This window comes from Aphidius gifuensis, linkage group LG3 (assembly GCF_014905175.1).
Source record: "Aphidius gifuensis isolate YNYX2018 linkage group LG3, ASM1490517v1, whole genome shotgun sequence".
Classification (NCBI taxonomy): Eukaryota; Metazoa; Arthropoda; class Insecta; order Hymenoptera; family Braconidae; genus Aphidius; species Aphidius gifuensis.
This window is the reverse complement of record NC_057790.1, coordinates 9,014,029-9,039,274: the sequence shown is the minus strand read 5'-3', so window position 1 is coordinate 9,039,274 and position 25,246 is coordinate 9,014,029. Positions and strand designations below refer to the sequence as shown.

Sequence of the window (25,246 nt, the reverse complement as noted above, 5' to 3'; positions counted from 1 at the left end):
TTTATATATTTTTGTACCAACTGTTTCTGATATTAAATTATCTTCATTTTTATTTGGTTCTAATGTTTGACATGCAAAAATATAATAATCAACAATTTGTTTAGCAACTTTAGCAACAATTGTTGGTTTTCTATGATCAAGCATACTTTTTTCAAGTATACATTCTTGTGCTTGTGCTAAACATAATTGATTCATAAATTTCATTAAATCAGATGTCATATCAACACCTGGTGGTTAAGGATTTGTATTTTGTAAATTTTCAAATCCCCATGTGATATTCAGCATCAACTGCTTGTTGATTATGAAGTGGTCCATAAAGTGTTTTTTCATCTAATGGATTACCAATTCTCTCAAGTATACTTTCAGATGAAATTTTTAGCTTTTTTAGAAATTTAATCTTTATATTTTTATGAATAATGAGACGTCTTGTTGTTGTACATCTTTGTCCAGCTGTACCAATACATGAAAATACAGCAGCACGTATTGACATTTCTAAATCAGCATCATTTGCAACTTGATTAATAAAAAAAACAATGAAAATATTTAGCTACACCATTGTATCTTGTTTTATTTTATATAATTTTATTTACTAATTAGTGCATTGTTACCACCAAGTTCAAGTAACAATTTACCAAATCTATTTTGTACTTTTAATCCAACTTTTTATTATCAACAAGTGTATCACCAATATCACCAGCACCACCACCAGTAACAAGTGATGCAACTGATCCAGATATACCATTTTTTTCAAGAGCATTTCATATTATTTTCGTTGTTGCTATTGATACAAGTGGTGTTGTTGATGAACCTTTCCATACAACAGTATTACCACATACCATTGCAATTGCACTATTCCATCCATAAACCTTTTTCATATATAAAAAAAATTAACCATATAACAATTAAATAATAACAAAATATAAAAAATAAAAAGATCTGGTAACGTGTGTTGGGGCTGGTGGCCCGCGTTACCCATTGAAAATTAAAAATTTTCAATACTCCGGCTAGGGCCATTGCGTGGCCGTGTTACGCGATTTTGTAAATAAAATTTTTTTTCATTAAATTTATTAAAATGCTTACGTTCTATAATGGCTATTGCTGCTAGACATTAAATCCTAAAAAATAAAGAAAATAGACAAATAACTTCCAAAATTATAAATTCATTTAAAACTTTTTTATTTAGTTTTCCAATCGTTAAAAAATATTTTATTAGTTTTGAAATATTTTTTAATATATGTACAATAATACCATAAGAAAAAAAAATAATAAATAAAAAGCAACAAGTACATAAATATTTATATATTAATTTTTTTTTTTTTGTAACGATTGAGTTTTCGATTTCCGGTCTTCATCAGTTCTACTGTTGTTATTACTTAGAATCATTCCTTTTATTAAAATGACGATATCAAATCCTGAAGATAACGAATTTATCCTGTTTTTCAGATAAAAAATAAAAATTAGAATAAAAAAATTAGAGCTAATGAATAATATTTTTTTTTGAAAAAAAAAAAAAAGAATAGGCTTTATATAGCGTCATTTAAAACTCCATCACGCTCTAACAGATCCAACTCGTTATTAATTTTTTTTTTCCAAGTAAAATACATCGAAATCGAATAATGAAAAAAATAAAAACCTTCATTTTCTTTTTTTTTTTCTTTTCCTTGAAAATTATAAATCATATCTTTTGGGACCTACATGAAGTCGCTGCGATTATTTTATCGAGAGTTATCGATTGAGTAACGTTACGCTAACCATGTAATAACAACGGGAACCTCGATAACTCTTGATAGAATTGTCGTAGGGTTTTCGTATATAGCTTAAAAAATGCGTCTTTCGAATACCATATATTTTTCTACAATATTTTTTTTTTTTTATTTATAGTTTCCGAGAAAAAACAAAAAAACTGTTTTTTTCGATTTTTAGTTTTTTTTTTTTTTCACTAAAAAGTATAAATAATTAAAAATTAATTTTGTAGGTAAGTGAAAGGTATTGGAAAGACGCTCCTTGGAAGCCTAACATAACCTCGCTACGATTATGCTATCCAGAGATATCATGTAATATCGTGTGAAAATCGAAAAGCGAAAAAACTATAAATTCGATAACTCTCGATAGGATTATCGGAAAGACTTCATTCTAGGCTTAAAAAAGCGTCTTCAAAAACTCTAGAGCCGCGTTCAAAAATCACTCTTCTAGGCATTATTGTTTTTCGCGAAAATAATAAAAAATAAAACAAGAAATTTTTTTTTTTTTTAGGAAATTTTAATTTCCTATTGTTTTCGCTTTTCTTCTGGACCCCCCCAACCATGGTAGACCCCCCCCCCCCCCCCCCCTAAAAAATTTTCTAAGTCCCTTAATCTCAATACAATAAATATGGAAAATATCAGTAAATATGAAGGAATAATCACTGAATATAAAGAAAAATACGATAATTATAGGAAAATATCAGGAAGATATCGGTGAATATAAAGAAAAATATAGAAAATTATAGGAAAATATCAAGGAAAAATTATTGAATGTAAAGAAAAGTACGATAAATATAGAAAATAACAGTAAATATGAAGGAAAAATCACTGAATATAAAGAAAAATACGATCATCATGAAAAAATATCAGTAAATTTGAAGGCAACCCCAACTAAAAAATATGAAAAAAGTACGATCAATATAGAAAATATCATTTATTAGAAATAAATAGAATGAACATAAAAAATTAAATTCAAAATTCAATACAGTGATATAATTCAGGCACGAATTATACATAAAAGTGAAATAAAGGAATGGATAAACGAATGAGGAACTGGTAAAAAATTTACGATGGATATATGGGATGAAAGTGACAAAATAAGATGTATTTTTTTTGAAAAAGCTGCGAATAAATATCGAAGATTTATTGAGGTACCGTTATCAATAATATGTATATAAAACAAAAAGGTTGCAAAAAAAAAATTATTTACATGATAAATTATTAAACATTCAAGTTAAACAAAATATATACGATCACTGGAGAATCAGTGAGAAAAGTTAATGAACAATACTCATTAATAAATAATAAAGAAATAATGATACCAGTAGAAGCTAATATAAAATTCGAAGACGATGAGGAAAATAGAAATATACCAAAAATTAATTTCGAGTTGAAAAAAATACAAAAAATCATACATCTACCAATTAATTCATTTGCAGGTAAAATTATTTTGGCAAAAAAAAAAATATAATATGACTTCAATAACAACTAAAACGTTAACTCCTGATTTAACCGAGGGAAAAAAGTAAATCAAATAAATAAAATCGAATTCGACCATTTTATAAATAAATATTTGACATTGACAGTCTAAAATCATGGTACAACAAAATGAGTAAAAACAGAGAATTTAAAAAGTTAGAAGAAAGCGGTTCCGGACATGAAGATGACATATTAGAAGGAACAAGCAGAATGAATGAATGGTATATTATATAACTAGTCGTGGAGGATCACCTTTTTCACGTACGAGTTATATACAATACTTTTTGACACGAGGTTTGTAATATAGACGCCATTTTGCCCTAATATAGTTCGTAAAAGATACTTTTAACAAGAAATCGTGCGTAAAAGTATTTCTTTACGCACTATAATTGGTCCGTAATGGCGTCTTTTACAAACAAAGTGTCAAAAAATAAAATAAATTTTAGTTGTAACAGTAATCATTGTAACGATGGAGAATGAAATAAATTTGTAGTCACGAATTTTAATATATAAAAAAAGAAATTAAAATTTTCCCCGCAGGGCAGGCACAGTTGCTTCAGCAACTGTCTCATCTTTTATTTTTTTCTCAAAAACTATTACGCCTGGAGGGATAGTTTTCCGATGCGGCTCTAGAGTTTTTAAAAACGCTTTTTTTGAGTCTAAGATGAAGTCTCTACGATGATCCTATCGAGAGTTATCGAATTTATAATTTTTGCAATATGACGTTTTTACACGATATCGTCTCAATTACATAATCCTAGGGAGGTTATGTTAGGCCTAAAAGAAGCGTCTTTTCAATACCTTTCACCTACTTACAAAATTACTTTTTAATTATTTATACTTTTTAGTGAAAAAAAAAAAAAACTAAAAATCGAAAAAAACAGTTTTTTTTTTTTTTCTCGAAAACTATAAATAAAAAATTTTGTAGAAAAATATATGGTATTTGAATGACGCATTTTTTAAGCTATATGCGAAAACTCTACGACAATTCTATCAAGAGTTATCGAGGTTCCCGTTTTTAAGAATTCCCTAAAATTGCCTTAAAACCGTCATTAATGCATCCATTCCTGCCCAAAAATATCTTTTATGAACTTATTATTATACAGCTGAATCTCTGAAAGAAAAAACATTGCATGATTAATAGTCTAACTTCATTAGTTTTCACTCTATAATTTTTTGAATGATGAAAAAAATCATCTAATTTTAAGTTTTCTTAAGTTTTCTTAAAAAAAAAAAAATAATGAAGAAATGTTTTCTATCACGTGCGATAGTGTTCCCCGAGACGCATCTTTTGAGCCCTAAACGAACTCTCTAGGACAATTATTTTATAAGTTATAACGGTTTTTTTTTTTTTGCCGATGATTTCAATACTGCGGCTGAGCCTTATGGCTCCTAGCCTCCGTAATAAATAAATACTTACAGCAACTGGAATATTAAATGCAGATATAACACCAACAACACCAATTGGATTCCATTTTTCTAATAATACATGATTTAGCCTTTCAGATGGATAAATGTAACCAGGTAACATTCTTGATAAACCAAAAGCATAATCACAAATGTCAATGTATTCTTGAACCTTCTTGTAGTATTTTACCCATTTTAAATTTTGCCTTAATTCATTACCAATTTGACGTACAATTTCACCACGTGCTGGTGCTGGTATTGATGACCATTCAATCCATGATTTATTTGAATTATTTATTACATTTATTGTTTTATTTTTTGTTGATTCATAACACTTGCTATTATTTCTCCAGTTGATGGTGATATTGAATCAATTATCCTTAATTTTATCAAATCAATTGTTTAATAATATTGTTTTTTGATAATTTTTCCTTGCCTGAGCCACTCCAGTTACCATCATAAACACCAGGATTAATAGATTCAATTCCTAGATCTTTTAAAAATCCATATTTTGAATTTGTCAATAGATTTCTTAATATTATATGGCAATTTTTAACTCAGAAATTTAATAATTGACGTGACATTTTGATTTGAAAATATTTCTTATACAGCTAGTCTTATTAACTCTTGCCTTAACATGTTTTTTATCTTACAAATTTTATTCACTGGGTTCAACGAGTCATCATAAAAGTAAAAAAAAAAAACAATTGATAATAAAAAAAGCACTGAAACACGTACCTATTTATGTTTGTTTTGAAAATTTTTAATATTAAAAAAATTGTTATGAACATACTTGTTAAAAAAAGATTATTTTATGAAAAAAAAAAGGTAGCAATTAATGTGATACATTATAATGGATAGGAAAGAAAAATAAATTCACAAACGTACATGATTGTAATAATTAATTATGAAAATTTTAATTTCGTTCAACTGGACTGCATATTTAATAGCATCGTAAATCCGAAAAAAAACGTAGTACTGATCTAGTAAATGTTGGTTGATCCTGAAAAAAAAATAATAAAAAGAGTTTAGTTGAATTATTATTATTATTATTATCATCAATTGGTGAATTAAACTTTTTGCTCAAACAATACTTTTACAAACAACAACTTTTAGTTCAATCTTAATTTTTGTTGATTTTTTTTTTTATTTTTAACTGGTGTCTTGGTGGCGTGCACTTTACATTTTGTTTACTTTGAGCTCCAAAATTTTTAATTTGTGGTGGAAGTATTATAGATGAAATTTCAATACTTTTATCATCAATTATATTTTCATTTTCTTCTTCAAGTATTGACAAATCTGCTAATCTGTCAACTTGATGCATTATTTTTTCTTTATTTATATCATCTTTTTTTGCAGGTAATATCAACAGTTGTTTATTTTGTCGCCGATTTGATACAATTACTCGTAGTTTGTAATATAGAACATCAAATTCTTCTTGGGGAAGTTTAATAATACAAGACTGAAAATTTTCAATTATAATTTTTTTTTTTTCACTGATACTTATTACTTCAAGTAATTTTTTTTCAATTGAATTCAAAGTGTTTGATAAATTGGCACCAACACTGAGTAACTCATTTAAACGAAAATTTAATTTATTCAATGGACCATCTCGTACCATAAAATATATTTCATTTAAAATGTCTTTTACAAAAGATAACTTTTGATTTTCACTCATTTTTTTGGGTATAATTGTCTTTTGTATTTGAACATCAGTTACTTCATTGTGATGAATATTTTTTTTTTGGAAGTTTGTAATATCAGGTTTCCTCCAACAAGTACACAAATCAGGTGTAAATAATGGCATATCAAACAATTTTCGTACTGATAATATATGTCTGCAAACCAGCAGGCGTGCAGTCCACTTGGAGCACGTACATTCATTTGGAGTAACGACAACTATTTGATCTTCATATTGTGCAGTGCATGTTTTGCTCAATAAATTTTTAATTTCCAAGTTTACTTCAGGATACTTTTTAATTGACCAATAAATTTTTTGAAAAGCAAACGATGTTAGTATTTCTTTATATTGATTTTCAATACTTTTTTTCTCATCAGGTATAGCATAATGAGTCTTTACGTACTCTTGACCAATTTTGTAATTAATTTCTTCTCTTCTACTATTCATCCAAGCAAAAAAATTTTTAAGTGCTCCAACCAACGTATCTGAGGCTTGCATCCATTCAGGTCTTTTCATTTTAGCATTATTAGATTCACATCTATTATTTGTTAAATTTCCTTTATGAGGGACTTTGTTCATCCCAAATGTTGTCCACTCATCTTGGATATTATGCCAGTTTTTATCGAAATATGACAATAAATTGAATTTTTTATTTGTATTACAAAGTTTTCTAAATTCATCATAATATTTTTCATATTTTTGTAAACTCTTGCTTTCACACATTTTTTGCATTAATTCCAAATAAATTTCTTTTTCTGCTGGTGTTAATGACATTGGTTTTGAATTTACAATTTTTCTAAAAGTTTGTTTCGTGTGAAACTGGCATAATATAATATTGACGTGTGGAAAAACTTTTAAAATGACAGTACGTCCAACTAAATCTTTGTCAGTCATAAATGTACGTATAGACTGACAAACTTCAGTTCCATGGTACATTGCAAAACATTCAAAGAGCCATTCAACTGTTGCTCGTCTTTCATTAGCTAAAACTGCAACTCCAACTACTTGACTGAATCCAAATTTATCTTGTACATAAAACATTTGTAAACAAAATTTGCGTTTAAATAGTTTGTACGTGCCATCAGTGAAAACGATTTCTGGTGACACTTGCATATTTTCTTTCATTTCTTTTGTGGCAAAAAAAAGTCCCATAAATTCACCATTTGTATGCAAACAATAAACAGCAGCATCTAAAAAATACATGATAAAAAAATATATATTAATATCAAAACTAATAATATAAGTAAACTATAAATAAATATATATTTTGATATGTCTCAACAAGAAAAAAAAAACAGATTAATGAATATAAAAAATATATATAACTATATATATATAATACATGTACAGACATCTCAATACATATATAGATTTATTTATAATTAGTATAATTATTACCCTATCTTGAAGTTTATTAATTAATCAAATAAATATACAGCTAATCGTAAATAAATCAATGTAAAAAAATATGTATATATCCTTACTATGTTCATTGCGAAGAAACTGTATCGTTTCTTGCAGTGTGTCATCACCAGGGCCTCGTAAATAACTAGCACGATAATTATGCAAGTCCTTATTTCTTACACTTTTACCTGTTGTTTGTCTCATTTCCATTCGAATTCTCGATAGAGGACACTGAATTTTCATTAGGTTAAGTGCTTTTTCAAGTTCTTCTCCTTTTAATCTACGCATCTGAAGAAAATCATCACGAAAAATCTGTAATGAAAATAATTAAGGTCTAATCAACAAGCTTCGTTATCGTTAAAACTTTAATAAAAAAAAAAAAAACAATCTTTTTTAGTATTAATTCAATATTTTTTCAAATAATAATTTGAATGTTCAATTTTAAAATATATTAATACATATAAAAAAAAAAATTGAGCATTATTATTGAATAGAAATAATAATAATAATAATAATAATAAATGGCAATAATTATAATTTATTATTATAAAGTTTAGCTAACATATTTTGATTAAACTGATAACTGTAATTATTATTAAAATTTTATAATAAATAGTGTTATTTGTCCAACGTGTTTTTTTAAACGACATAGTTAAATTGACCTGGATCAAAAAGACTATGAACTAGAAGACTATGAAAATTTTCAAAAGCTTAAAGTTAATTGTGGTCTAAAATCGTTAAAAATATAAATTAGACTGCATACCTCAAAACCAGTGTGATTAGTATGCTCATCATTTACATAGTGTACAAAAAGCCTAGTCCTTGACCTGTTAGCTTTAACAACCACAACTGCTGTACAGTTTTGTTTACATGTTCTGAATTAAAAACATAAAAAATACAATAAAATATATAATAAATTAAAATCAAATTTATATTATTTCAAGCAATATTTGAGTCAATTTTCAATAAAATAAATTATGATACTTACGATGCTTGTCGTTTATTTTTGGAAGTTGTATCACGTTTTTTGCCATATACACATTCGAAAGTTACCCTTTTATACATCAAATGAGCATGACTTGGCTCAATAATATTAGAATTTGCAACAACAAAATTTTGCTGAACGGTTTCTTGGTAGTTTTTAAAAACTTGATCAAAATCATTAAAATCAATATACTCTCGTTATTTGAGTGAATGATTATCATCCTGAAGTTGTATTTTATTCTAAAAACAAAATAAGTAAAGAAAAAAATTTAAAGATAAGATAAAATAAAAAAAATTGTATCATTGCATCATTTTTATGGATGACAAATAAATACAATATTCATAGATTTATATAAATTATTTTTTTATTAATGAATAGCCTGATATTTGTAAAGAAAAATAATTTGTCATATTTTACTTACCATAATTAATTTATTATTGAAATTAATTGTACTACTGGTTTTAGCTATATTTTTACTCGACTAAATTATGGGATTCCCCAATATGCATACAAGTCGCTCAAGTCGGGATTCCCGGGGATGAAAACATTGTGTCGCGTTGTGTGAGACGAAAACATTGTGTGGGATAAAAACATACAAAAACAAAAGTTAACGGTGGCGCCCTTGCGGGTTGCCAAAGCAATGGGGTTGGAAGACGTGTGTGCAAGTGAAAGACATTAAGTTTCAAGTGATCTCTTTTTGTTTTCACCACAATTCTCACACTCGACGCTAACGTTTGTCTTTTTTTTATTCTGTATTGTTGTATGTACGTTGAAAAAAGAAAAAACACGAAGCATTAATAAATTTATTTATTAATTTATATAAGTGAAGTATTTTAATAATTTATTAAATAAATTATTATTATTAGATTTATTAAAATTAAAATAATTTTAATCACTTTAATTATTTAGTCAAAAATACATTGATATTCACATCAAATTTATAAATTATAAGGTAAATTGACGCTTTCATTATACATATATATTATATTATTTAAATTGAGGCTGGAATTTATTTTTCAATAAATTATTTTTAGATGAATTTTAAAAATTGGGATGAGGTGAAAAACTTTCAAAAAAAAGTAGAAGGTGGTAAATATAAATTTGTACTAGCTGATTCAAGAAACATCACGACATACAGCCAAGCAAGACGCAAATATCCAATTGTGCCTGAATTAAAAAAGACGTATTGTATTTTAGTTTGTAATAATGGTGAACGTGATCAACATAAATCTCCAAGCAAACAAAAAAAAGTTATTCATAAAAAAATACGAAATCGAGTGTAAGTTACCTATACCTATATATATTTTTTTTAATTTTTTTTTTTTAAATAATTTATTTAATTTTAATTAATTAATTTTTTATTTTAATCAATTGTTAGATCAAAAAAAGTTGGCTGCAGTGCAAGATTTAAATTGCTTCCAACAAAAAATGGCAAGGCATTGGAACTGGTAGAATGTGATTTATCTCACTCATCGGCTTGTAAAAAAAAACAAAAAAAAAGTGGTAAGTTAATAATTATTATCAATATTGTTGTTATTACTACTTTTATTATTATTTTTGAAATTTGTTTTAGTTTTTTCATATTCTATGGTAGCAAGACAACTATCAGAGTCAAGTGATGAATTCAGTTCAGATAAAGACATGCAAAAAACACCTAAAAACAAAAATATTTCATTTGAACTTGATAACAAAAAACAAAAAAAAATTGGTGTGTTCTCATTATTATTACTATTATTATTAATAATATTTTATTTTCAATTTATATTAATGATACTAATATTTATTATTTTTATTTGTTTTACAGTTTCTTCAGCGAGCATGATAACACCAGAGTTGTTGGTGCAACCAAGTAGTGATAAATCAAGCTCAAAAATAACAACATCTAAGAAAAAAAATTTGGAAGCTGAACCTGTTTTTTCTTTTGATAGATCTGAATTAGCAAATCAATCAACAGAAAATATTGAGTATCACAAAGATTTTCTTGGTGGTGAATTTGAATGCTCTTCATTTTCTGTTTTTAATAAAAATATTACAGCTGATAATACTGCATCATCGTTATCATTATTACCATCATTTAATGATAATAATAATATTAATAAAAATAATGAGTATAATGTTAACAACTCTGATGATGAACCAGATAATATTAATAACAATAATGAGTTTAATATTAACATCTCTGATGATGAACCAGATCAAAAAGGTAACGAAGTTATATCAGTAAAACTTTCGGAAATTTTTCGCAATTGCATCATGCCAAATTTGAATGAAACAAATGAAGTAAAAATATGAGGAAATCAACAAAATAAAATTGAAAAAGACATGGTTACTGTTGATGATAAAGTGAAAGAAATTAACTTATTTGAAGCTGGTTCTAAAGGTGAAAAACCAAAACTTGATAAAAGAAGAGACAGTATAAATACTGTCAAAATATCAACTTGTAAAACTCGAGGACGTCCGAAAGGAGTGTCAAATAAAAAACTCTCGACTAAACTTATTAAGTTTATTGACTTAGATGATGATTCTAAAATGAAAATTATCATGCACTCGTTGTTTGATGAAGCACTGGTTGGTAAAATTATGCAAAATAAATGTTTTGTTGAAATCAAAGATTTGCCCAAAGATCCATTTTCGTTACCTGATAATTTTTATGATGAGCTAATTGAATTGTCATTGGTTGCAAAATATTTCAGACGAAATGCTTACATAAAATTATCAAAGTTACTTCAGTCAAAACGTGCTTCAAGCCAAGGTGTGTATAAATGCCAAATGTGTAAAAACAAGCTTCAAGAAAAATCAAATAGCTGTGATCAATGTCTTTATTGGCATGATTTTGTTTGTGTTGGATTAAATAAAGCTCCATCGAGAAAAGTCAATTGGTTTTGCCAAGATTGTCATTAAAAGACAATTGAATAAACAAAAAAATTACTTAAAAAAAAAACAACATCACATCAATATTATCCACAACAAGAACAAGTAAAAAAAATCACAAAGTGTTACACCATCAAATGAAAGTTCATCATCATCATAAAATGCATTATCAAATGTAACAGAAAAATCCTCATCGTCATCATCATAATCATCAACAACAACAACAGCAGCAGCAGCAGCAGCAGCATCAGCATCAGCATCAACATCATCAAAAGATAAAGACAAATAGATACAACATCACAGCCAATGCGATCAGTAACACCAGCAAGTTTAAGTTCACGTACAATAAGTCCAGCAACACCAGCAAGTAGTAGACCAACAAGAAATACAACACGTAATATTTTCAAATATTGGTATTGAATTACGTAGAAGAACACGTAAGAGATCTGGACATACAGATTTATCAGTTGTAAGTGAAAGTGAAGATTGAGATGCTTATAAATCTGATACAATTAAACCAGAACGTGCTAGAACACGTGCACGTGGTACTGAAGAACGTGATATTAAATCATGATATTAAACATGATATTAAATCTGAATTTGAAAGTTGTGGTAATGCTGATGAAGATTAGGTATATTGATGATGGTAATAATAAAGATAAATTAATAAAATCAACAACAACGACAACAGTTGAACAATGTACAAGAAAATACTGATAAAAAAATAAAACCAAATTTAAAATCATCAATTAATTTACTGTATTTTTATCGTATTGATTTATTTGTTTTTTCCTTCATTTGTTTATTTGTGTGGCAAGATGTTTTGTCTTGTTCTTCTTCATATGTAAATAAATAATGACTGTGACGTTTTTAGACGTGTAAATAGTAAATACGTGTGTGTGTGTGTGTGTGTACGTATTTTTATATTTACAAGAAAATACAATAAATTCATTAATTTATTAAATTTATTAATTTTGATTCAATTTAAATTACCTAAATTATTTTAATTTATTTGTTTATCAATTATCTTCATCCATAAATAATCATTATGATTTGTGGTGTTTTTACAGAGTTAGACGTGAAGATACGTGGATACGTGTGTGCGTAATGTGTATACAGTATACATACACATTTACAGTTTACATTGGTTTACACTGTACACATTACGTACGCGGTACGTAAATTCACGTAAAACAACTAGGAAAAAAAAAAAAAAAAAACGTAAATTCACGTAAAAAAACTTACAAAAACGTAAGTTTACGTAATACATCTCTATAAATTTAAAATAAAATAAACGTAAAAAAAACTCCAAAAAACATAAACGCACGTAAAAAAACTTCAAAGAACGTAAACGCACGTGAAAAAACTCCAAAAAAATATTTAAATCTAGGGAAAATTAGTATAGTGACTTTTATATTTTTACGTTTTTTTACGTTTTTTGACGTGTAAATACGTGTGTGTTACACACACGTACATACACGGACTGCGTGCAAATAGACGTAGGTAAGTAGAAAATATAGCTAAGTTAAAAATATAGCTGGTAAAATTATGTAGATATTGTGTGTTTGGCTATAAATATATAGCTAAGTAAAAAATATAGCTAAGTAAAAGATATAGCTGATAAAAGTATGTAGGTATTGTGTGTTTGGCTATAAATATAGCTAAGTAAAAAAAATAGCTAAGTAAAAAATATAGCTAAGTGAAAAATATAGCTAAGTAAAAAATATTGCTAAGGAAAAGATGTAGCTAAGTAAAAAATATAGCTAAGTAAAATTATGTAGATATTGTGTGTTTGGCTATAAATATAGCTAAGTAAACAAAATAGCTAAGTAAAAAACCTAGCGACCACGTAAAAAAACCTTGGATATATTCATTATTTTCGAAAAAAAAATATATATTCGTGCTTAACTATACGCGACAATCAATAATTAGCAGTTTTTTTGAAAAAAAAACAAAAATTTCGACTTTTTTGAGAATTGTATACATTTTCAAAAAAATATCGATAATTTGATAACTATTCGATATAAAAATTTTTATTGGGCTTTTTTTTAGCTTGGCGAGTTTGATCGATTGCCTTTATTAATATTAAAAAAAAAACTTAATATATCGAAATATGTAAGTTATTATAACTCGAAAACTATTCGCGATATCGAATTTTTTTATGTTGACTTTTTTTTTACTTGACGAGATTCATTGATGGCCATTATTAAATTTGAGAATTGATCGTTATTTCAATAACTATACGATATATAACCGATAAATAGCCGTTTTTTCCATATTTCAACTCCATTTTTAACCACTGCGCATTCGTAGGAATTTTTTCCGTATTTTTCCCGTAATCGTGAGAAAATTTTCTATAAAAACCGAATAAAAAAACATGTTGTCTCGGTTATGATAACATCTTCTGAAATTCCTCTGTACAATTACAATAACAATTTTCTCTTTCAAACTAACACATCAGTCATCAATGTCTATTTCTCTTTTTTTAAAACATAAAATTAGTCAATATTATAAATAAATTATTATTGTATAATAATTCAATATTATGTTTTGAATTTAGGAAATAATATTTTATATAAACAATAATATCAAGTATATTAATCTTGTAAATGAAAAATACTTGCATATGCATGTATATTAGGGTGTTTTTTTTTTTTTTCAATATTCCACCATCTCTGTTTGTCAGTAGGCAGTTCATTTGATTAAAATGGTTTATCACACTTCATTCATCATTTTGAGGCTTTACGAGTTGTTCGCGGTATTTTATAGAGTATTGAATTTTATAGCATACAATATTCATAGTTTTGATCATTTACAATTTTGTTTTTCAGAAAAATTGTAAATACTACCTTTTTGAAGCATTATTTCACCATTTTTTTAAATTGCAAATGATCAAAACTATGAATATTATATGCTATAGAATTTATTACTCTATCAAATGAGACCAACGTGAACTTGAACGGTCGAAAATTAAAGCCTCCATGATCAAAATAGTGAATGAAGTGTATTAACCCCATGTTAATCAAATGAAAAAAACAAATGACTCCTGAACCACCTCTAAATATTTTTCAATTGAGTTCAAATTTTTTCTGGGCATGATTTAGAGTTGTATGAACTTGTATAAAGATGGGTGAAGAGAGAAAAAAATATCGAAAAAAAAAAACTCGCTAATGTATATATATGTACAATATGAACTTTACTTCGCCTAACAAATGCAAGTATAACTAATAAATACAAATAAAATACTTGTATATTAATATATACAACGGCGCATATATATATTATATATATAATAATAAATAAATTGAATATATAAATACGCGCATTTAAATTCATCTATACTACAGACCGGCTGATGGTAACGGTTACCGACCGATTACCATGGCGCTGCAAGGCGCAATGTAGACTGACAGAAAGTGGATTCCTGCCCAGATCCGTTACCGGATCGGACGTCTAAACTCTATGTTTTTCTTTTTACTCCAACCCGACCCGCGCCTAAAGATGTTTACACAACAAAAATTGTATACATTTAAAAAAAAATATCGATAATTTGATAACTATTTGTGATATAAAAATTTTTATTTGTGCTTTTTTTTCAGCTTGGCGAGTATTATCGATTGCCTTTATTAATATTAAAAAAATAAAATTTAGTCAAGTCCCCCAAGGTGCACCCTAAGTGTTCCGTAGGATTTTTTATTTTTTTTTTTTGTTGTTTGATTTGTTTTTTCATTTTGTTGTAAAATAAATGACTATTTTTTTTGTTTTGTTTTATTTTCTAATGTTGTTTATTTCTGTTGTTTAATAAAAAAAAAAAATAAACGACCGGAAAATTTCAAAAAAATAACGTAAAGTCTACAGATGAAGCGTCATCGATTGAAATATTGCCGGAATCGATCTGTCAATATTTGAAATTGGGCCCTATCGAAAAATGGAAATATTAAATCTAATAAGGCCCAAAAAATAAAAATAAATATGATAATTGCTTTTGGGAAAAATAAAAAACACAAATTTCATTTAACATCAACTAATTCGGTTCGGCGGTTCAAAAAATATCTAACAAAAACAAATACTGACACTACATTTTGTTTAATAAAAAAAAAAATAAACGACCAAAAAACTTCAAAAAAATATCGTAGAGTCTACAGATGAAGCGTCGTCGATTGAATCATTGCCGGATCCGATCCGTCAATATTTGAAATTGGGCCCTGTCGAAAAATGGCACTATCACATCTGATAAGGCCCAAAAATTAAAAGTAAATATGATAATTGCTTTTGGGAAAAAAAAAAAACATAAATTTCATTTAACATCAACTAATTCGGTTCGGCGGTTCAAAAAATATCATGCAACAACAAATTCTGACACTACATTTTGTTCAATAAAAAAAAATAAACGACCAAGAAATTTCAAAAAAATATCGGAGAGTCTACAGATGAAGCGTCGTCGATTGAATTATTGCCGGATCCGATCCGTCAATATTTGAAATTGGGCCCTGTAGAAAAATGGCACTATCACAACTGATAAGGGCCAAAAATTGACAATAAATACGATGATTGCTTTTGGGAAAAAAAATGGAACCTAATGGGCTTTATAGAAGCCAATTCGATTCGTAACTTTTATTTTTATCGCGAAATAACAAAAAGTCACACGAAAAGTGAAAACATAAGTGTCCTACGGAACACTAAAAATTTAATATATCGAAACATATAAGTTATTATAACTCGAAAACTATTCGCTATATCGAATTTTTTTATGTTGACTTTTTTTTTTACTTGACGAGATACATTTGTTATGTCCGAATTTACCCGTATTAATTGTAATATTTACTTACTTCGATTCGATCCTAACCTTTCGGTCAATAGATCAGGTTCACCGCGCGAATAGGGAAAGACTGTGGATGAGAGAGAGGGATAGGTTGTTGTTGTAATTATCACATTTGATTTGTTGTTAAAATTATGAATGACATTTATTTAATTAATCGTTGCAGTTGTATTATTTCGTGTTGTGTGTAGTGTATAATATAAATTTTACAATAATGAATGACTTACATTGGTTGATTTGGTTATAATGGTTTGATTCGATTGTTTAGCTCTGATTCTCTTGATTACCCCTCGGTGTTGGATCGATTATGAATTGACTGTTGATTGATTATTGATTGAAGTTGAACGATGATGAATCGAGTGCTGATTCGTTTCACAAACACTTACACTGACTCTACGCTTTGGTTAATTAATAAAAGTATTTCTATTGTTAAATAGAAATATTTACAAAAGATTTATTTGGAAATTTTAATTCAAATTACGAATTGTTTAATTAACGGTTGATTTAAATTTTTATATAAAATAAATGTAAAGTTAAACTTTATGTAAAACAAATGTTGAAAATTTTCTAAGTTTTAACTTCGAATTATTAATTAAGACGAGGGTCAAAGAAACATTAAAAATTAAATTAAAAAATTAAAAGTTAAATTAAAAAATTTTTTTTTATGTTAAAAATTAAATTTTTTACATTTTTAATTTACTGTGTAATATTATTTTTATGTTATCATCATAGTTAATGCAATTTCTTCGTTTATTCAATAAGTAAACTTATTATTATTACACGGTAAATTAAAAATGTAAATTTTTTTTTTTTCAATTCTATATCCAAATAAAATCAATTTTTTTCAAATTCTTTATACATATTTTTTTACAATATACAAGATTTTAAAATCAATTCATATTCAATAATAATATTAATATATAATTATATTTATTAATAATTAATATTAATAATATACATATGAACATCATTTAATTTATCGAATGAGTCTTTACGTGTCATACAGCTATTCTTTGTACTGCTAATACGCCTGAACTCATCGACAGTAAAATGTTCGGCTGCAGCAGCAGTGCTGTACTGCTGTGAGAGCAGTACAGAAATTCCAAGTTGGGTGTACTGCTCTCGCAGCAGTACAGCGCTTCGCAGTCTACTTTACTGCTACGGCAGCAGGAACGTACCGTGCCTGCAGGGGGAACGTTTTTTCAGTGTGACGTTTAAACTCTATGTTTTTTCCTTTTACTCCATACCCAACCCGCGCCGAAAGATGTTTACACATCAAAAATATTATGATTGAACATTATACTTAATTTATTTATGAAAACACTATAATTTTACTATAAAAGTTGTATACAAAATCCCTTAATTTTACGTTTAATTTAAAATATTATACGGTTAAGAATAGATTTGAAAGCCCCATGCGTCGATAAAAATAAGAGAGAATAACCGTGTAAATATTACGGAGTCCATGGCGAGGAATTATATAATAAAGACCCGTCAATAAAATATTACGTGGCCCGGAAAATAATCAACTGTACTGTGAGGCAAATTGTTTGTTAAATAATGGGAACGCTGACTCTACAAACACGTAATAAACACTTGGTATTCGACAAAAATCTACTTGAAATTTCACTAATGAACCGCCAATAAAACACTTAAAATATCACATAAAAATTGTACATACAGTGATTGATGGTTTATTACAATTTAATACAATCGGTATGGACGTGGATTGGACCTTGGTTGGCTTCGTGATAACTCGATATGATTCTTATTTTATTTATCAATAAAAAAGGTTCATACATATGTAAATATCACAATATATATTGAGGCATGTCCAACGCGGAACGAAAATACAGAGAAGTTTTTGAAATTTTGACACTAGATTATTTATGTAATAATACACAATCTCTAATTTTTTTATAATTTTTTTGTCGGTGGTTTTTTTTTTATTAATTAATGAAAAGTTACATATTTTGGACAGCCGAGGTTACACAAACCTGGTTAGAAACTATATGAAAAAATACAGAGACTATTTCGAAAAACTGATATATTATAAAATGAAAAAAGACGAAAATTTTGAGCCGTATATGAAAAAAGTTTTGTCGGTGGGTTTTTTTTAATAAATAAAAATAGACGCGAAAATTAGGAATTTTTACATATTATTGTCGGCATAGTTTAAAGATAGAGTAAAACTGACAGAAGAAGTTTGCATGTGTGGTCACACAGGCACGTAATTGTCGTGATCTCTTCTGCCAGTCTCACTCTATATTCAAGTTGGCCAACATTAAATTTCATCATAATTTTTAATTTATAGTAAATGATATTTTGGATAAATAAATTTAAATAAAATGTTGGATATATTGCCCGTTAAGGGATTTATATCTGGTATTTATTGTTAGGATGGATTAATTAAATAATTACACAATAATATTATTTTTTTTTTTTTTTTTATCGTTTCATTGTAATAATCACTGATCAAATTGTTATTCAAATTAATATTTAAATTATTTATTTTGTATTTTAATTTATTTAATAAATGAATTTTGATTTTATTTATTAAAGTATTGATTCGTTTCAATTTGATTTTTAGTAAGAACAAGTGACAGAGAGAGATGTGTCGTGTGTCAAGATGCCTAAGCAACTAATTTTTCCTAAGGCCCAAGGTACTGGCACAGCCCTTGGCACCTTGGCCTACGTGCTAAAATGCAAAAAATCCAGAAAGTTCTGCAACAACGCTTGAGAAAGTTTCTCAAGCTAGTTGCAGTTCCTAGAAATTTTATTTCATTTTATTTTCTTTTGCCTTGAGTTTTCCTCAATGTGTTGGCCTTTGGGCAGACACAATGCAAGGAAACTCAGGCGAAAACCGGTCAGCTCGAGTCGTGCGCCGATACGGTGCATGCCAATTATCGCTCGACGCCAAACCTGGCTAATGGTCATTCTACACAAATTTTAATTTCTCTTTCTTACTTTTATCTTATTTACAATATATTTTTTCTTCTTTTCTCTCTCTCTCTCTCTCTCACTCTATCTCTTTTCCGACGGAACATAAAATAAGACAATAAACATTTTTTTATTATGAAATAAGGTCAAATATGATAAAAATAACGTGTTATGATCGATTTAAAAAAAAAAATTATTTTTTTGGGGTTGGCAGTGCATTTCTTGTAATGTAAAATAGATAGGACATTCTCCCCTCCACAACACTCTAAAACCGGCGTTGGGCATGCCTTAAATATACGCCTCGATGAAATACAAAGATCCTTAAAAATTGGTCATGCACTTTCGTTACACACAGTTTTATTTTAACAATTGGGAATATGCAACTAATTAGAGCACTTCAACTTGAATTCACTCAATAAAATTATCAAGTTAATTATACGATTCGTCAATTTACTTTGATCGTTGATTTGAAAATATATTACTGACCATGTGGTCGTCTGAAATTTGCAAGTTGTATTTCACTTTATTTAATAGTTAGTTGATTATTCAATATTGAACTAAATGTTCAATTGATTTTTCTAAAAAGCAAGAGACGCTATTGACCATGCGGTTTGCAAATTCTGTAATTAAATACAAGTGTATTTTACATGACTTTTAAAATAATAAATTGTACAACCAAATGCTGTACAAAATTATTAGAAATATTCAATGATTGAATAAATTAACCTAAATATTAAAATAAAATAACTTACAACTTGTGAAGCTCGAGAATAAAAATATTTTAATTCTTTTCAATAAAAATAATTAAAAAGAGATATAGATGGTGTGGTCGATAATATGGGTCAGTGGCACAAGTTAACCGTGGAGTAGGTCGGAAATATTCGGGTGTGCTCGGTGTTGCGTTCGACTCCAGCCCCTGCTTACAATGATCTGCTCTGACGCTGAATTTTTATCGGTTGGCTGGCTGGTCCGATCTTTACTTATTCAATATTTCATTTTTCGTTCATTATTTTATTTAATGAGTGGTATTCGAAGAATCCTCGTAATTTTAGGAATCTGTCAATATCACTCATCATATTATTTTATTATTTTACTTAATAATTTAGTTCGGTGGCATTTCTCGCTCTACAATAGTGCTGGCTCAAGAATATTTTGAAGGGTGCAAAGGCTGTAGCTCCTCTCGAAGTGCTACCTTTGTAATACGTTAGATCTAGGGATGTCCAAATACACCCTGACTAGATAATTAAAAATTAAAAAATCAAAAAAGTTCGGCGCTTACCGCAAAATATTACAAATGTTAATGGTTTCAGTTTTTAATAACAAAAAAAAATTAATATACATATTTCATTATGAATTGAGTAAAAAAAAAAGTACTTAATGTTTAACAAGGTATAAGAATCTATATGGATATCAAAAAAATTAAATAATAGCTTGAATAGATTTATCATAACCTGGTGCACACAGTTAAATAATTTCTTTTTTATTCGTGTTATTATTTACATGCTTATTATTTCATTTGAGTTATTATTAAAATTACGAAAATAAGATAAGTAGATAAAATAAAATACAATAAAACAATCCTAATGTACCTTTTATGCTATCTTTAAAAAGTCTACGGTCATTGGTACCTTTGGGTAAGTTAACTAAAACTGCTGCTAGGATGATATGGCATTTTTATTGTCATTAAAAGCTGTTAATTTAAGTCGTTATTCTACTACTTTTATATTTTCAAGTTATGTATTACTCTTGGACAAACTGTTATAGTTATTGAAATTAGTTAATTAAATTTAAAATACTAACTAGTTCAAGCGATATAAGTTTTTCTACCGGAACGTCATCAATCAAGCACAGTTTTTTCACTGATCCAGTGACTACTAGCTCTTCCAGCTCTAACTGTTCTTAATATTTGTTTTTAACAGAACTTAGAATAATTTTAATAGTCACCAGCCGAAAAACTGTAAGTTATATTTATTCAATACTTTGTTGATTCATTTTGCTTAAATATTTTCAATTATATTTACGTAATATTTGGCTACTTAAATTATTTATTCATTTATCAAACATTGTTCTAGGCAAGTGACTTTCAGAACCAAGATATATACAAAAAGATTTAAATTAATAGTTTTTTTTTTTTTATTCTTTTTTCATTATTTCTTATTTATTTATCTATTGATTGATATTTTTCATTTATTTTTATAGAATCCTATGAATTAAAAGGCCAATCACAGGTACATAATCTCCTCAGACTCGATTGCTCGTAAAAGGTTGAACAATAGTAATTGAAACTGTTCAATTGAAGATGAATTTGTAATATTAGTGGGCAACGAGTTCCAGCTTTTGGATCCCATCAACTGTATAGAATTTACAAATTGCCTTGATTTGGCAAATTTAACATTTAAAGTATGGTTACAATCAGTGCTTCTTGAATACTTGTTACTCGTCTTTTCTTTCAATTTAAATATGTAATTCGTTAATGAGTTACATGACGAATCTAATGACTTGAAAATAAGACTATTAATTAAGTAGGCTCTTCGTCTACTTATTGACAGCCAACCTAGTCCCAATCTTGATTTAGAAACGTGATCAAATTTATTTAGTTTAAGAACAAATCGGTCTGAAGCAATAAAAGATCTTTGTAAACGTTGGTTTTGTTGATGAGTAATGTCACTTAAGGCAATTGATGAGTAATCGAAGATAGGCAGAATAAAAGAGCCAACCTTTTTCCTACGAAGATCCTCAGATAATAGGTCAATCTTCGAAGAGTACTATACACTTGTGAACAAATCAATAATACATGATAATCCCAGTGCAAGTACTCATCAATTATAACACCAAGGTATTTAATTTTCGAGCTGAAAGTTATTTTTACATCGTTTAAAACAATGTTGAAATTCAAGTCTATTATTGTTGAATTTATCCTTTTAACCAAAGATGGTTCACCAACTATTAAACCTTGTGTTTTATCTGGATTTAATTTTAAGTGCTTTGCTAAAGTCCATTTGTAAATTAAAGCCAAATCTTCGTTTAATTTTTCAATTGTTGAAAATAATTCTTCTTTTGTTGATGAAATAAATATAACAAAGTCATCAGCATAAAGCAAGTGATGACAGTACTTAATTGATGATGCAATATCGATAACATAAACAGAATATAATAGTGGACCTGAAACACTACCCTGAGGGACTCCTATTTTTGTTGTTAGTTGGGATGACCGTTGACCATGAAGTGATACAAATTGTTGCCTATTGTATGAATATGACTTAAACCAGCTGACAATGTCTGATTTGTAGCCATACTGAGTTAAACCATCACAAAGAATTTTATGCTCAACTGAATCAAATGCTTTTGAAAATTCAAAAAAAATTGCAATAGTGACTTTGTCTTTTTCAATACCTTGTCTATTGTAAAATTGCAATTGGTCTAATGTCCTTGTTTTGTGTTGGATTTTTCACTTTTGCTAAGGGACGAACTTCGGTGATTTTCCATTGTGATGGAAATTGTGAAGATCTTAAAGAAAAATTAAAGATGTTCGTAATATATGTAATTAGATATTTACCAAATGCACGTAAGTGATTCATTGAAATGCCATCTGGGCTCACAGCATTTGACTTAAGATTATTCAAGATATTTTTTATTGAAGATTCAGTTATGTGTTTGAATTTAAAATTATTATTTGGTGATTTAATAGAGTAAGAAGACCAACGTTGCTGTTGAGAATTAACACTTGATAAACTTGTTGATACAGAATCTGTTGAGAAAACCAAGTTGACGAAGTAATTATTTAAACTTGAAGCAGTGAAAGAAGATGGAATAATGTATTTGAATGCTGTTTTTAATTTTTTTTTTTGAGCCAAGATTATCAATTTGTCTCCAGAAATTCTTTGAATTTTTGTTGTTGTTATAACAATTTTCTATTAGTTGCTTTCTGTTTTTCCTGATGTCCAGAGTGATTTGCTTTCGTAAATTTCGAAAGTTAATGAGATCATTTGGATTTTTGGTCAATTTGTAACGTTTATAAATTTTTTTTTTTAGCTTAATTAAATTACAAATGGCTTTTGTAACACCTGGTGTTTTTTTGTTACTTGTTTTTAATGTTTTTTCTGGTAAATTTTGGTTAACAGTTGCTTTAACTCTCCAAGAGAATGCAGACAATAGGACATCAATGTCTTTACAATATTTCAATAATTGCCAATCATAGATATTAAACGAATATATCATTGATCGAGAGTGAACTGCACCCCAATCTCTTACTTCGATGTAACGTATTTTATCATTAGTTTTCATTTGACAATTGGTAGTTGAATAATTAATATAAATTAAGTCATGATTTGAGATAAATGAAACAATTAATTGACCTTTGTCCATAACTTTATCTATATTATCAACTAGACAAACATTTAGGCAGGTAGTAGAAGTTGCTAAGTGATGTGTTGATTGGAAGTTAATATTGTGTAAAGCAAGTGACGTATAAATGTTTGTCAGTTCAAGAGCATCATGATCATTAGATAATAAATTTGCATTTAAGTCACCAAGTAGAATAAAGTTTGGTAATGATGATAACGATATTGAGAGAAAATTTTCTAAATTGTTGAAGCTCGCTTGTTTATTTGGCCTGTAAGCTACGCAGACGACTATTGATGATAAAGAAGAATATTTTATTGACACAGCTAAATATTCAGTTGCAAGTGATGAATCCGATAATGATGCTTCTAGTAGTTGACAGTTGAAATTGTCTTGAACAAAAATAGCAACTCCACCACCTCTTTTAGACTTTCTGTCATTTCTCAGTAATTGATAACCTGGTATAGAAACTTGTGAGTCGTGAGTATCACATGTAAGCCAGGTCTTACTGATAGCAATGATATGATACTTCTGAATAATAAAGAAGTGTCTAATTTCTTCTACCTATATGAGCTTTCAATGACTGAGCATTGAAGTGACAAATTTTTAATGAAGAGGTAGTTGAATTGTTAACAGCCGATTTAGTCATTTGTCATTGACGATTATGAACAAGTGATTCATGATTATGATGACGCGATGTTTGACGATTATATTGTTCATTTTGCGAGTTGACTGAATTTATAATTGGCTATGGAGATGGTAATAAGTAAAGATCTTACCTATCTTTCAATGCAATGGGTGAACCGCCATTATTTAGACGTACAATGATCGTATTGAACGAGGTCCAAACGTTCTTTGATTTAACATTTAGCAATCGAGTTAGAATATCTTTTCCTAATTTAATTAAATGAGGTGGTGAACGTCTGTTTTTTTCATTTTTTCATAAAAAAATTACTTATTATTAATTTTTACATAACGCAAAGCATAACAATGGTCATTTCTTTTGGAAAAAAAAAAGTTTAAAGACACTTTTTCCTCAAAAAGTTTATATACGTAAGGTACTTTGTCTACAAAAGTCCCGTGATTGTTTAAAGATAGAAAAAGGTTGATACAAATTTTGGGTGAAAAATAGTCAAAATAAATTTTAGGCGGAGAATGCTTAGTGATTGTTGAAAAATGAAAAAATCATTTTGAGGTGGAGAAATGGCAGAGAAGGTTGGAGAAATGTTGAAGATATGGTGGGAAAAAGATGGAGTAAATTTTGGGTTAGAGAAATGGCGGGACAATGTTTCAGAAAAGTAGGAGATGTGGTGAAGAAAAGCTCGAGTAAATTTCAGGTTGGAGAAAGGTTGGAGAAATATCTACTATTTCCCAAACCATGGATCATTAAAGAAAGAAAGAAGTTCAGAAAAAGTTCAGAAAAAGTTAGGAAAAGTCTGAAAAAAGGTTAAGAAATATGTCTACCAGGGTATGGACACGTTCCGTTTTTCGTTTTTGTTCTATTCTATGTATTCTGCGTGAATGAGCATAGAGAATTCTATTACACTCGTCACATTTAATTTTATTTTTTTCTTCCA

General features: G+C 27.9%; 1 pseudogene; it reads right to left on the bottom strand.

Moving 5' to 3' along the window:
- Positions 1-259: 259 nt before the first annotated feature.
- Positions 260-23,693, bottom strand: LOC122850852 (annotated as a pseudogene).
- Between the last annotated feature and the right edge of the window lie 1,553 nt (positions 23,694-25,246).